This window comes from Salvelinus sp. IW2-2015, unplaced genomic scaffold (genome assembly GCF_002910315.2).
Source record: "Salvelinus sp. IW2-2015 unplaced genomic scaffold, ASM291031v2 Un_scaffold5271, whole genome shotgun sequence".
In the NCBI taxonomy this organism is placed as follows: domain Eukaryota; kingdom Metazoa; phylum Chordata; class Actinopteri; order Salmoniformes; family Salmonidae; genus Salvelinus; species Salvelinus sp. IW2-2015.
In genome coordinates, this window is record NW_019946536.1 from 1 (window position 1) to 13,417 (window position 13,417).

Consider the following 13,417-nt stretch of genomic DNA (forward strand, 5'->3'; position numbering starts at 1 on the left):
TATAACCATGTGGACAGCAACTGCGTAAACTCCCAATTACAGCATCTGCTTGTAACTCAGGGTGGACCGCATACTGCTGTAACCCAAGGGACGCAATGACTGCGTAACCTTCAATGGAACAGCAATACTGCTGAACTCATGGTTGGAGCAGCATACTGGCTGACTTCATTGACAGCCATACTGCTGTAAGACTCATGTTGGACAGCATACTGCTGTTTATCATGTTGGACAGCATACGGCTGTTACATTCATGTTGGCACAGCTAACTGCGTAACTCATGTTGGACAGCATACTGCTGTAGACTCAGTCTGGGACAGCATACTCTGTAGACCTCATGTTGGACGCATACTGCTTGTAAAGAACCTCATGTTGCCAGCATACTGGCTGTAAACTCATTTGGACAGCATACTGCTGTAGATCTATGTACACGATGTGCGGACAGCCCTACTGCTGGTTAAAGCTATGTTGGACGCATACTGCCTGTAACCTCCATGTGGACAGCATACTGCTGTAATCTCATGTTGGACAGCATACTTGCTGTTAAACTCCATGTTGGACAGCATACTGCTGTAAGACTCATGTTGGAACAGCATACTGCTGTAGACTTGGACTACATGCTGAAACTACAGCATCATGCTGTAGAACTCATGTTGGACAGCATACTCGCTGTAGACTCCATGTTGGACAGCAATACTGCTGTAGACTCATGTTGGACAGCAACTGCTGTACGACCTCACTGCTTGGACTCATGCATCCTGCCTGTAGATCTCATGTTCGAGGACAACAAGCATACTGCTGTAAACTCCATGTTGGACAGCATACTGCTGTAAACCCTGTGCGACAGCATACTGCTGTAACTCATGTTGGACAGCATATCTGCTGTAAACTCAGTTGGCACGCAACTAACTGCTGTAGATCTCATGTTGGCACGCATACTGGCTGTAAGACTCATGTGGGACGCATACTGCTGTAGACTCATGTTGGACAGCCAGCACTGGCCGTTTGTTACTCATGTTGGACCGCAGTGCTGGTAGACTCATGTTGGACAGCATACTGCTGTAGACTCTGTTGAACAGCATACTGGCCCTTGTAGACTCCATGGAAACTCACAACATACTCTCCTTGGTTCCCTCATCTCCTGGTTCTCCAGCATTGTTCCATGTGGCCATACTCCACTCATTAGAAGCAAGTGGTTTCCAGACTGTGTTCTGGGACCCCTATGGGTTTGTGGTATTATACATATTTTCATTATTATACAGTACAATTCTTCAAATGGGTCACCGGAGCCCCAGACTCAAATCTACATCGCTCGTTTTTGAGGAACATTTTGGTCCGAGTTTTTTTTGTCTTCTTTCCCCACCACTTATGGTAGGTCGCTCAGAACTCAATTGGTGGGTCAGGAAGCATAGTGAACACAGGCACAGCTGCTGACAGGTTCTGCACTGGGGACACGTTGGCGAAGGTGGAAGACAGCGAGACCGTTGGGCTGAGGTGAGACAGCGAGGAACACGTTGGCTGAGGGAGGCGAGGAACACGTTGGCTGAGGTAGACAGGCGAGGACACGTGGGCTAAGGTGGGCGGAAGGGAACACGTTGGGCTGAGGTAGAGACCAGGCGAGGACCAGTTGGGCTGAGGTAGAGAGCAACAGCGGGCGAGGTACACGTTGGGCTGAGGTAGAGACCAGGCGGAGGACCAGTTGGGACTGAGGTGGCGAGGACACCTTGGGCTGAGGTAGAGACAGGCGAGGAACGTTGGCTGAGGGGCGAGGACACGTTGGGCTGAGGTAAGACAGCGATGGACCGTGGGTGAGGTAGAGACAGGCCAGGACGTGTGGGCTTGAGGTAGAGAACGGCGAGGACGTGGTGAGTAAGACAGCAGGGCTTGGGCTGAGGGTAGAGACAGGCGAGGACACTTGGGCTGAGGTAGAGACAGGCGAGGCAGTTGGCTGAGGTAGAGACGGCGAGGAGAGTTCCATTTCCATAAGGAGACGATGTATAGAGAGAGAAAGCTGTTGGAACAATACTCTCACACATCAGCATCTTCCACTGCACAACTGATTATAAAACAAGTCTAATTATGTAAGAGAGTGATGAAAAAAAACTTTAATCAGAGCCATTTTTACAAGACAATTAAGTGACAATTACATCTGAAAACTTTTAAATATCTGGGCATTATTGGACAACTTTAGCTTCATTGGCTTGAGGGTGGGGGAGGGTCGTGATAGGTCAACTGATGTTACAATAGAAATGAAACGGCTCTGCATATAATACATATTAGCAGTATAAAATGTACAATGTTTACATAAAATACATAAAAATCAGAGAAAGAAACATCATTTAGAGGGAGAAGCTGATAGTTGAAGCAGCAAGCGTCACCGGTGAACCGTAGAGAAGAGCCCACATCAGATGTTTAGAAAATTCTCTGGAAACTTTTTACCAGATTCCCAGAAATGCCAGTTGGAAGATACCTGGAATTATGAGGGAATAAGCAGAAAATACCAAAATCCTCCAACCGGTATTCTAGAAAACGTTAGTGTTTTTTTGTAAACCGCACAAGACCCAAACTACATATACATTCCTCACCCACTTATATACAGTCTCATTCAGTTTCTTATAATTTAAAATAATTTCTTATAAGAAAAACACCTTTGGTTACCATCACTGGTATTCAACTCAGGTTGTTGACAATATTACAAAATACAAAGATTAACCCATGATGCACCACGTAGGAAAGTACAGTAGCAAAAAACAACTGGTTTCCATTTTGGAACGTTGTTTTTTTTGTACATATTCAGCTCTGTGCAGTGGAATACATTGTTTAAAGTGAATGTAAGGTCATTCTGTAAATGGGAAGGAGAGTAAGCACATAAAGTATCTAAACATTAAAAATGACTACCCAAACAACAACATGACTTTGAAAAAAAAAAATAAAAAATACTGAAGTCCCAAAATGGCCACCCATTCACCATGGTCCCTCGAGTCACAAAGTAGTGCCTACATGGCTCGAGTCAAAAGGTAGTGCACTACATAGGGCTCGATCAAAAAGTAGTGCACTACATAGGGCTCGAGTCAAAATCGTGCACTACATAGGCTCGAGTCAAAAGTAGTGCACTAGTCAAAAGTAGTGCACTATATGGGAATAGCGTGCCATGAGAGGACGCACTCTGGTGGGGGGGGTGCAGGAAAGGAATATGTTGGACACAAACACCCGTTCCGAGGTGTCGGCCCGACCGGGAAAAAAGTAATAACTTTCCAAGACACAATGTGTATAAAGCCTCTTTCTTGCTGACCTCACGTTCCCTTTTAAACAATGAACTGTACCACTATATAAAACCCAAGACTTTCTCCAGTAATGCAGTGCCAGCTGGTTTTTGTTTTTGTTTTAAAGCACAAAGTTAAGGCACAACCAGGTCAACAACTGCTGCAGGGGGACAGGACTGCACCACGGTAAAAACATATATTTTTTTTAAATGTGCATTGTTTTGTACAACTTACTGCACCCCACTTTCAACTTCACACTGCATCCCCCCCCCCCCCCCCAAAAAAAATACAACTAATGTTAATGGTGTGGAATCCTTTGATCGTGAAGCATCATGAACGTGTTAATAGGTCTAGCTTCACATGCAATCATTCAGAACTTTACAGTCTCCATTTAGACACGAGAGGTGCTTGGAATACTTGGGGTGTGCAAGTATGGCACCCTATTCCCTAAATAGAGCACTACTTTGGGTTGAAAGAGGGTGGCGTTGGGCCCTATTCCTAAATAGTACACTACTTTGGGTTGAAAGGGGTGGCGTTTGGGACACGGGCACATGGAGCTTGTTTTTAAACAAAAAAACATATATATTTTTTTTAAATCAGCTTATTTCTGCATCACACGTTAACACCATTTAATTTCCGTTTTCCATCTAAAAACAACGGTTTTGCGTTTTCTCTCTCTCTGCATCATATCTGACACGACTATAATAATATTACATTAGGTCTGCGTTTATCAACAACAATGGCTGGATACAATTAAAGAACCACAATAAACAAAGAGAAGTCAAATGACTTTTCAACATGGCAAGAAAACGGTTTTGCTCGCATCCAAAAATGGAACCCTATTCCCTAATTAGTGCACTACTTTTGACTCAGGGTCCATAGGGTAGTGCACTACTTTAGACCAGGGCCCATAGGGGGTAGTGCATCTACTTTAAGACCAGGACGCCATAGGGGTAGTGCACTACTTTAGACCAGGACCCATAGGGGTAGTGCACTACTTTAGACCAGGGCCCATAGGGTAGTGCACTACTTTAGACCAGGGCCCATAGGGTAGTGCACTACTTTAGACCAGGACCCATAGGGGTAGTGCACTACTTTAGACCAGGGCCCATAGGGTAGTGCACAACTTTAGACCAGGGCCCATAGGGCTAGTGCACTACTTTAGATYTGTGGTCTAAAGTAGTGCACTAGCCTATGGGCCCTGGTCAAAAGTAGTGCACTACCCCTATGGGCCCTGATCTAAAGTAGTGCACTAGAAATKAAATAGGGTGCTATTTGGGGTGCAGAAAAAAGGAAGCCTAGGTGTGTATAGAATCCCATGTTCCAGCAGAAGTCTATGCGGCGGGAACAATAAGAGAATGAACCAGTATCAATCAAAAAGTTATTAATTAAAAACGGGAACTCAAAAACAATATAACATTGGAATCTATTCTGACTGACGGGAGAATCGCTTTCAGCTGCTTGAGGGAGGAAAGATACTTATAAAACGGCCACCAATATTCAGTTAAAAAGACAGAAAAGCAAAGAAGCCCAAAAAATACAAAATGGACGACTGACTGATCGCCCACGTTATTAKCCCCCCCCCCTCTTCTCTAAACTCCACAGCGAGGGAGTCTTTCTATCCAAGACGTAGGCCCGGGGGGGGTGCACCAACACCACCTGCCAAAATCACAAGTTATCCTCCCAATCTCTCACAAACGCTTCCACTTCTGAATACAGAATCAGATGCCGTCCGTATGTTAAAGAGTATTGTAGCGGTGGGCAGGACAAAAATGACAGCTTATGGTTTTTGCTTAATGAATACGGCTCATTCAAAAGGAAGCCACGTCCCCCATCAACCATGTCAACATGTATTTGCAGCTGACAGCTAAGCACCCACTCCCACCCTTCAGTCAGCTGACTGTCGCCTTTCCTCTGCGCTCGACTAAAAACTACAAAGAAAAAAGGATTACATTCTCCAGGAAAAAAAATCCAGATTATGTTTATAAATTCAAAAGCTTAAATAGAGGCTTTAACTTTAACCAACACATGCAGCAATTTCAATAAAGCCCGACTCAACTCCTTGAAAAATCATGGAGCCAGTCTCATTAAAAAAAAAGGGATGGAGGATGGAGAGGATGGATGGAGGGAGGAGAGATGAGAGGAGATATAGGAGAGAGATGGACGATGGAGGAGAAGGAGTATTGGAGAGAGGAGAGGAGGTATGGGGATGTTGAGAGTATGGAGAGAGATGGAGAGATAGATAGGGAGATGAGGGAGAGAGATGGAGGAGAGAGGTGGATGAGGGAGAGAAGGATATAGAGGAGGAGAGAATTTAGGAGGAAGATGAGGATGGAGGAGAGGATGTGAGGAGAGGCATGGTAGTGAGGAGGTATGGAGGGAGAGAGATGGGAGACAAGAGAAAAGAAGGGGTTGTTTCTCTCTCATATCTGTTTAAATATGCCATTAGAACGAAATGGAAGTTTTGTTTCCTTGTTAAATCCATAAAGTTTGTAATACAAAAATAACAAAAATTAAATAGTGTCTACCGCACCGGCGAATCACACATCTCCAGCTTCCTCGTACAAAAGCTCAGACCACCTCCCCCTAGTCTCCAATCTCCCAGCCCATTGGTTGTTCAAGTGGTCTTCCAAAGTTTAGCTCATCGTTTTGTTTTCAAAACTCTGATTGGTCTTTACAACAAAAAACACTGCAGGACTGTCAGTCTAAAGCCTCCCACCACTCCTGTGGTCTAGACAGGTTGTGGACAACCAAAAGTCAGTCCCATTTTAAAAGAGAAAAAAAAGCCCTGTTTGTTGAGACGGTTCCACCCAGCCCTGTGAGTTGAGACAGACGGGTCACCCAGCCCTGTGAGTCGAGACAGACGGGTCACCCAGCCCTGTGAGTCGAGACAGACGGGTCACCCAGCCCTGTGAGTCGAGACAGACGGTTCCACCCAGCCCTGTGAGTCGAGACAGACGGTTCCACCCAGCCCTGTGAGTGGAGACAGACGGTTCCACCCAGCCCTGTGAGTCGAGACAGACGGTTCCACCCAGCCCTGTGAGTTGAGACAGACGGTTCCACCCAGCTGCCATCACCTCTAGTAGAGGCTTGTTAAGGGGAGACTGAAGGAAGGGGGCCTGTGTTGAGGTGAGACCGTGACACAGGAGCTGGTTGGGTTGGTAGCGGTGGTATCTGTGAGGGAGAGAGAGGAGGCTGGGGTAATCTGCCTCCCCCCTCAGGAGAAGCCTAGAGAGTTAGAGCTGCTATCAGGGCTGGTGTGGTGGCGTAGTCTGGACATGGTGTTCATGTAGGTGTTGGAGGGCTTCAGGGAGGTGGTACAGCCCTGGGCCTGAGGAAAACGCTGGTGGTAGCGGTCCAGACGCAGGTACTTCACCGTCACCAGCTTACCTGGGAGGGGGGGACGGTAGGTAGGGAGAGACGGTAGATAGAGAGGGACGGTAGGTAGGGGGGGGACGGTAGGTAGGTAGGGAACAACGGTAGGTAGGGAGAGACGGTAGGTAGGTAGGGAGAGACGGTAGGTAGGTAGGGAGGGACGGTAGGTAGGTAGGGAGGGACGGTAGGTAGGTAGGTAGGGAACAACGGTAGGTAGGGAGAGAGAGAAACAATGAAGACCAACCATGTGACTAAATCTCTTAAATCCTTCCTATTTTATCCGGTATCAATGATCGGCTCAAAGTTAGCAAACAAGGGCTAATGCTTTTGTTCCAGTTGGTTAGATAAAAATGGTCAACAGTAGGGAAGTCAGCAGGTAACAACAAGGTTCATTAGAGGATGGAAGGACAACGAAGGGCAAACAAAGACAAGTGTGTTGTTGCTATAGTGATTTACCATCGAACCAGGAGCCATGTAGCGCCTTGAAGGCTTTCCCCGAGTGTTCTGCTGACAGACACTTCACATAGACACAGCCCTGGAGAGAGAGAGAGAGAGGTTAACGAGCTCTTCTATCACAGGTTATAACACAGCCACATCAGTCTGTCTGTAGGGTGACTCACTGTAATATATAACCAGATGTTCCACCTGCTCAGTGGATATATAACCAGATGGCTGTTAAAGTGTTGAATCAAAAACGTTATATTTGAGATTCTTCAAAGTAGGCACCCTTTGCCTTGATGACAGCTTTGCACCACTCTGCATGTCTCTCACACCAGCTTCGATGAGTAGTCACCTGGAATGCATTTCAATTAACAGGTGTGCCTTGTTATTTGTGGAATTTCTTTCCTTCTTAGTGCGGTTGAGCCAATCAGTGTGTTTGTGTATCAGGTAGGGTGGGTATACAAGAAGATAGCCCTATTTGGTAAAAGAATAGTGAGCCACTTGGAACACAGCCAGTGTTTGATATAACCTGCGTGTGACAGACACTCACCTCTCTGGAGTTCTTGTCGACAGCGATGTGGACGATACCGTCGTTGTCACAACACTTCTCCAAGATGGCCCGTGGATGGCAGATGCCAGTTTTCACCAACCTCCCTGTTACACACACACACACACACACACACACACACACACACACACACACACACACACACGTGTAAAGGGTCAGATGTCATCTAGAAGTCCTAACCCACCTCTAACCTGGTAGTCAAAAACACACAGGTAGGATGGACAGTACATGGTGGTACATACAGGTGTCATTCCAGTGGAAAGCTGTTCCATCACTGGACTATATCACATGCAGACAGACACTTCCAGCCCAGGGAAAACACTTGATACAATGTACAGTCGTGGCCAAAAGTTTTGAGAATGACAAATATTAATTTTCACAAAGTCTGCTGCCTCAGTTTGTATGATGGCAATTTGCATATACAGTAATCCTCGTTTTATCGCGGGGTTACGTTCGAAAATGACCCGCGATAAGTGAAATCGCGCGAAATAGATTTTTTTTTTTTTTTTTACAATTAGCAACTATTACATGTATACAAATACAGTGACTCACGTGTAGGCCGTTTCGTCGACATTATGGGTTAGGAATGTTCGAAATTACAAGATAATTTGGCCAACTTAATGTAAATTTGCCAAGCTGTTTTATGTACGTACACATAACTGCACGAGACGACAAAATATTAGCACAATTCGTTAGCATGTTTTGATACAAGAAGCGGGAGTGAGTTTTTAGCGAATCAGAATGCAGAGCACAATGCACCAAAAAAAAAAAAAAATGCATTATATGAAAATCCGCGAAATAGCGAATCCGCGATAAGTGAACCGCGAAGTGGCGAGGATCACTGTACTCCAAAATGTTATGAAGAGTGATCAGATGGATTGCAATTAATTGCAAAGTCCCTCTTTGCCATGCAAATGAACGGAATCCCCCCCCCCAAAAAATTCAACTGCATTTCAGCCCTGCCACAAAATGACCAGCTGACATCATGTCAGTGATTATCTCGTTAACACAGGGTGAGTGTTGACGAGGACAAGGCGGGAGACACTCTGTCATGCTGATTGAGTTCGAATAACAGACTGGAAGCTTCAAAAGGAGGGTGGTGCTTGGAATCATTGTTCTTCCTCTGTCAAACATGGTTACCTGAAAGGAAACACGTGCCGTCATCATTGCTTTGCACAAAAAGGGCTTCACAGGCAAGGATATTACTGCCAGTAAGATTGCACCTAAATCAACCATTTATCAGATCATCAAAGAGAGCGGTTCAATTGTTGTGAAAAAGGCTTCAGGGCGCCCAAGAAAGTCCGGGACCGTCCGGGACCGCCAGGACCGTCTCCTAAAGTTGATTCAGTTCGGGGATCGGGGCACCACCAGTACAGAGCTTGCCAGGAATGGCAGCAGGCAGGTGTGAGTGCATCTGCAGCACAGTGAGGCAAAGACTTTTGGAGGATGGCCTGGTGTCTAGAAGAGCAGCAAAGAAGCCACTTCTCTCCAGGAAAAACATCAGGGACAGACTGATATTCTGCAAAAGGTACAGGGATTGGACTGCTGAGGACTGGGGTAAAGTCATTTTCTCTGATGAATCCCCTTTCCGATTGTTTGGGGCATCCGGAAAAAAGCTTGTCCGGAGAAGACAAGGTTGAGCGCTCTCCATCAGTCCTGTGTCATACCAACAATAAAGCATCCATGAGACCATTCATGTGTGGGGTTGCTTCTCAGCCAAGGGAGTGGGCTCACTCACAATTCTGCCTAAGAACACAGCCATGAATAAAGAATGGTACCAACACATCCTCCGAGACCAACTTCTCCCAACCATCCAGGAACAGTTTGGTGACGAACAATGCCTTTTCCAGCATGATGGAGCACCTTTGCAATAAGGCAAAAGTGATAACTAAGTGGGTCAGGGAACAAAACATCAATATTTTGGGTCCATGGCCAGGAAACTCCCCAGACCTTAATCCCATTGAGACCCTGTGGTCAATCCTCAAGAGGCGGGTGGACAAACAAAACCCCACAAATTCTGACAAACTCCAAACGTTGATTATGCAAGAATGGGCTGCCATCAGTCAGGATGTGGCCCAGAAGTTAATTGACAGCATGCCAGGGCGGATTGCAGAGGTCTTGAAAAAAGAAGGGTCAACACTGCAAATATTGACTCTTTGCATCAACTTCATGTTATTGTCAATAAAAGCCATTGACACTTATGAAATGCTTGTAATTATACTTCAGTATTCCATAGTARCATCTGACAAAAATATCTAAAGACACTGAAGCAGCAAACTTTGTGGAAATTAATATTTGTGTCATTTTCAACTTTTGGCCACGCCCGTGATCCACATCTGAGAGAGTCTGTCGACGTCGACATCCACATCTATGCAGCTGCTGATACCGACATACAAAGAGAACGTTTTAGTCCCCTGACAAGTGCATGCTCATCCCTAACCCCAACAGAAGCCTAAAGATTGCTGGTGAACACAGTGACTTAGTAATACCCTCTGGTACTCACATGACTGGATCAAACATGTTTCTGATCTTCAGACATGGTGTTAAACTGTTGGGAGGAGAGTTCCTCCTGTCCAGAGGGAACGCTGGGAGGACAGACAGGAGAGAGACAGGAAATGTGTTAGATGGACAGAGACAGACAAGAGACGTTAGGTGGACAGTAACAGGAGGGATGAAACATTTTCTTATTTTTGACAAACTACATGACCAAAAGTATGTGGACACCTGCTCAGCCAACATCACGTTCTAAAATCATGAGCATTAATATGGAGTTGGTCCCCGCTTTGCTGCTATAACAGMCTCCACTCTTCTGGGAAGGCTTTCCACTAGATGTTGGAACATTGCTGCAGGGACTTGCTTCCATTCAGCCACAAGAGCATTAGTGAGATCGGGCACTGATGTTGGGCGATTAGGCCTKGCTCGCAGTCGGCATTCCAAATCATCCCAAAAGGTGTTCGATGGGTCAGGGCTCTGTGCAGGCCAGTCAAGTTCTTCCACACCGATCTCGACAAACCATTTCTGTACGGACCTCACTGTTGCCACAAAGTAGGAAGCATAGAATCGTCTAGAATGTCATTGTATGCTGTTAAGATTTCCCTTCGTGGGAACTAAGAAGCCCGAACCACGAAAAACAGGCCCAGGCCATTATTCCTCCTCCACCAAACTTTACAGTTGGCACTATGCATTCGGGCAGGTAGCGTTCTCTTGGCATCTGCCAAACCCAGATTAGTCTGTCGGACTACCAGATGGTGAAGCGTGATCACTCCAGAGAAAGCGTTCCCACTGCTCCAGAGTCCAATGGCTCGGCCCTGGAAACCCATTTCATGAAGCTCCCGACGAACAGTTATTGTGCTGACGTTGCTTCCAGAGGCAGTTTGGAACTCGGTAGTGAGTGTTGCAACTGAGGACAGACAATTTTTTTTTTTACATGCTTCAGCACTCGGCAGTCCTGTTTTGTGAGCTTGTGTGGCCTACCAGTTCCCAGCTGAGCCTTTGTTGCTCCTAGACGTTTCCACTGCACAATAACAGCACTTACAGTTGACCGGGGCAGCTCWAGCAGGGCAGAAAKTTGACAAACTTACTTGTTTGGAAAGGTGGCATCCTATGACGGTGCCACATTCTACTGCCAAAGTTTGTCTATGGAGATTGCATGGCTGTGTGCTCGATTTTATACACCCGTCAGGTAACGGGTGTGGCTGATATAGCCGAATCCACTAATTTGAAGGGATGTCCACATACTTTTGTATAATTAGTGTATTTGCATATTACAGTACATGTTGTTTGTTAGAGTCCAACGCATTGGTCAATTTAATACAATACACTTTGATATAGACCAAACTCCATGTACAACCTACATGCTGCACATAAAAGCAAGGTACATCCCWCTCTTGGAWTCCATAACCAACTCTTTACCAGTTAAGARAGACTAGGCCTGCGTTTCCAAATGGCAGGGCTCTGGGGTCAAAGGTAGTGCCCTACATAGGGAACAGGGTACCATTTGGGAGCACGCTAGGAACGGGGACAGGTTAGTTACCTTTGCCCTGCCAGACTTTGGGAGCACGCTAGGAACGGGGACAGGTTAGTTACCTTTGCCCTRCCAGACTTTGGGAGCACGCTAGGAAYGGGGACAGGTTAGTTACCTTTGCCCTGCCAGACTTTGGAGGGGATGAGTGAGATCTGGTCGCAGCTCAGAGAGGGCTGGAGCCACCTCCACACCAGGAAGTCAGCTCCGCCAATCCGCTGAGACTCTGTCCTGATACGGCTCTCATTGGCTGAGAGGAACTTTCCTATTTACAATCACGAGAGACAAGATAGTCATAGACAATTAGCTCTTCTCCTGAATGGTAGAATAGAACTGTTAGTTTCTATTCTACCATTTCAGAGAGACCAGCTATGTTAGTTTATATTCTACCATTAGAGAGACCAGCTATGTTAGTTTATATTCTACCATTCAGAGAGACAGCTATGTTAGTTTCTATTTTCTACCATTCAGAGAGACCAGCTATGTTAGTTTCTATTCTACCATTAGAGAGACCAGCTATGTTAGTTTCTATTCTAACCTATTAGAGAGACCAGCTATGTTAGTTTCATTTACCATAGAGAGACCAGCTATGTTAGTTTCTATCTAACATTAGAGACCAGCTATGTTAGTTTCTATTCTACCATTCAGGAGACCAGCTATGTTGTTTCTATTCTACCTTCAGAGAGACCAGCTATGTTAGTTTCTATTCTACCATTCAGAGAGACCAGCTATGTTAGTTTCTATTCTACATCAGAGAGACGCTATGTAGTTTTTCAGCATTCAGAGCAGCTATGTTAGTTTTATTCTACCATTCAGAGAGACCCGCTATGTTAGTTTCTATTCTACCATTCCAGAGAGACAGCTATGTTTACCTACGCAGAAACGCTATGTTAGTTTCTATTCTACCATTCAGAGACCAGCTATGTTTAGTTTCTTATTCTACCATTCAGAGAGACCAGCTATGTTAGTTTCTATCTCTAATTCAGAAGAGACCAGCTATGTTAGTTTCTATCTGACCATTGAGAGACCAGCTATGTTAGTTTCTATTCTACCATTCAGAGAGACCAGCTATGTTGTTTCTATTCTACCATTCAGAGAGACCAGCTATGTTAGTTTCTATTCTACCATTCAGAGAGACAGCTCATTGTTAGTTTCTATTCTACCATTCAGAGAGACCAGCTATGTTAGTTTCTATTACATTCAGAGAGACCAGCTATGTTAGTTTCTATTCTACCATTCTAGAGAGACAGCTATGTTAGTTTATAATTCTACATTCAGAGACCAGCTATGTTGTTTCTATTCTACCATTCAGAGAGACCAGCTATGTTAGTTTCTATTCTACCATTCAGAGAGACCAGCTATGTTAGTTTTATTCTACTCCAGAGAGACCAGCTTGTTAGTTTCTATTTCTACATTCAGAAGAGACCGCTATGTTAGTTCTATTCTACATTCAGAGAGACCAGCTATGTTAGTTTCTATTCTACCATTGAGAGACCAGCTATGTTAGTTTCTATTCTACCATTGAGAGAACAGCTATGTTAGTTTCTATTCTACCATTCAGAGAGACCAGCTATGTTAGTTTCTATTTCTACCATTCAGAGAGACCAGCTAACTTTAGGTTTCTATTCTACCATTCAGAGAGACCAGCTATGTTAGTTTTATTCTACCATTCAGAGAACCAGCTATGTTAGTTTTCTATTCTAACCATTCCAGAAAGAAGCTGAAAGAAAGTTTGGGACCGGGCCGTGACTT

At 45.2% G+C, this 13,417-nt stretch overlaps 1 long non-coding RNA gene across 1 annotated transcript; it reads right to left on the minus strand.

Moving 5' to 3' along the window:
* Positions 1-6,083: 6,083 nt before the first annotated feature.
* LOC112078114 (uncharacterized) lies at positions 6,084-11,920 on the minus strand. Its single transcript, XR_002895598.2, has 5 exons — positions 11,784-11,920; positions 10,148-10,229; positions 7,627-7,730; positions 7,092-7,170; positions 6,084-6,650 (listed from the first exon to the last, which is right to left on the minus strand). It is a non-coding gene; the product is annotated as an uncharacterized lncRNA (long non-coding RNA).
* Between the last annotated feature and the right edge of the window lie 1,497 nt (positions 11,921-13,417).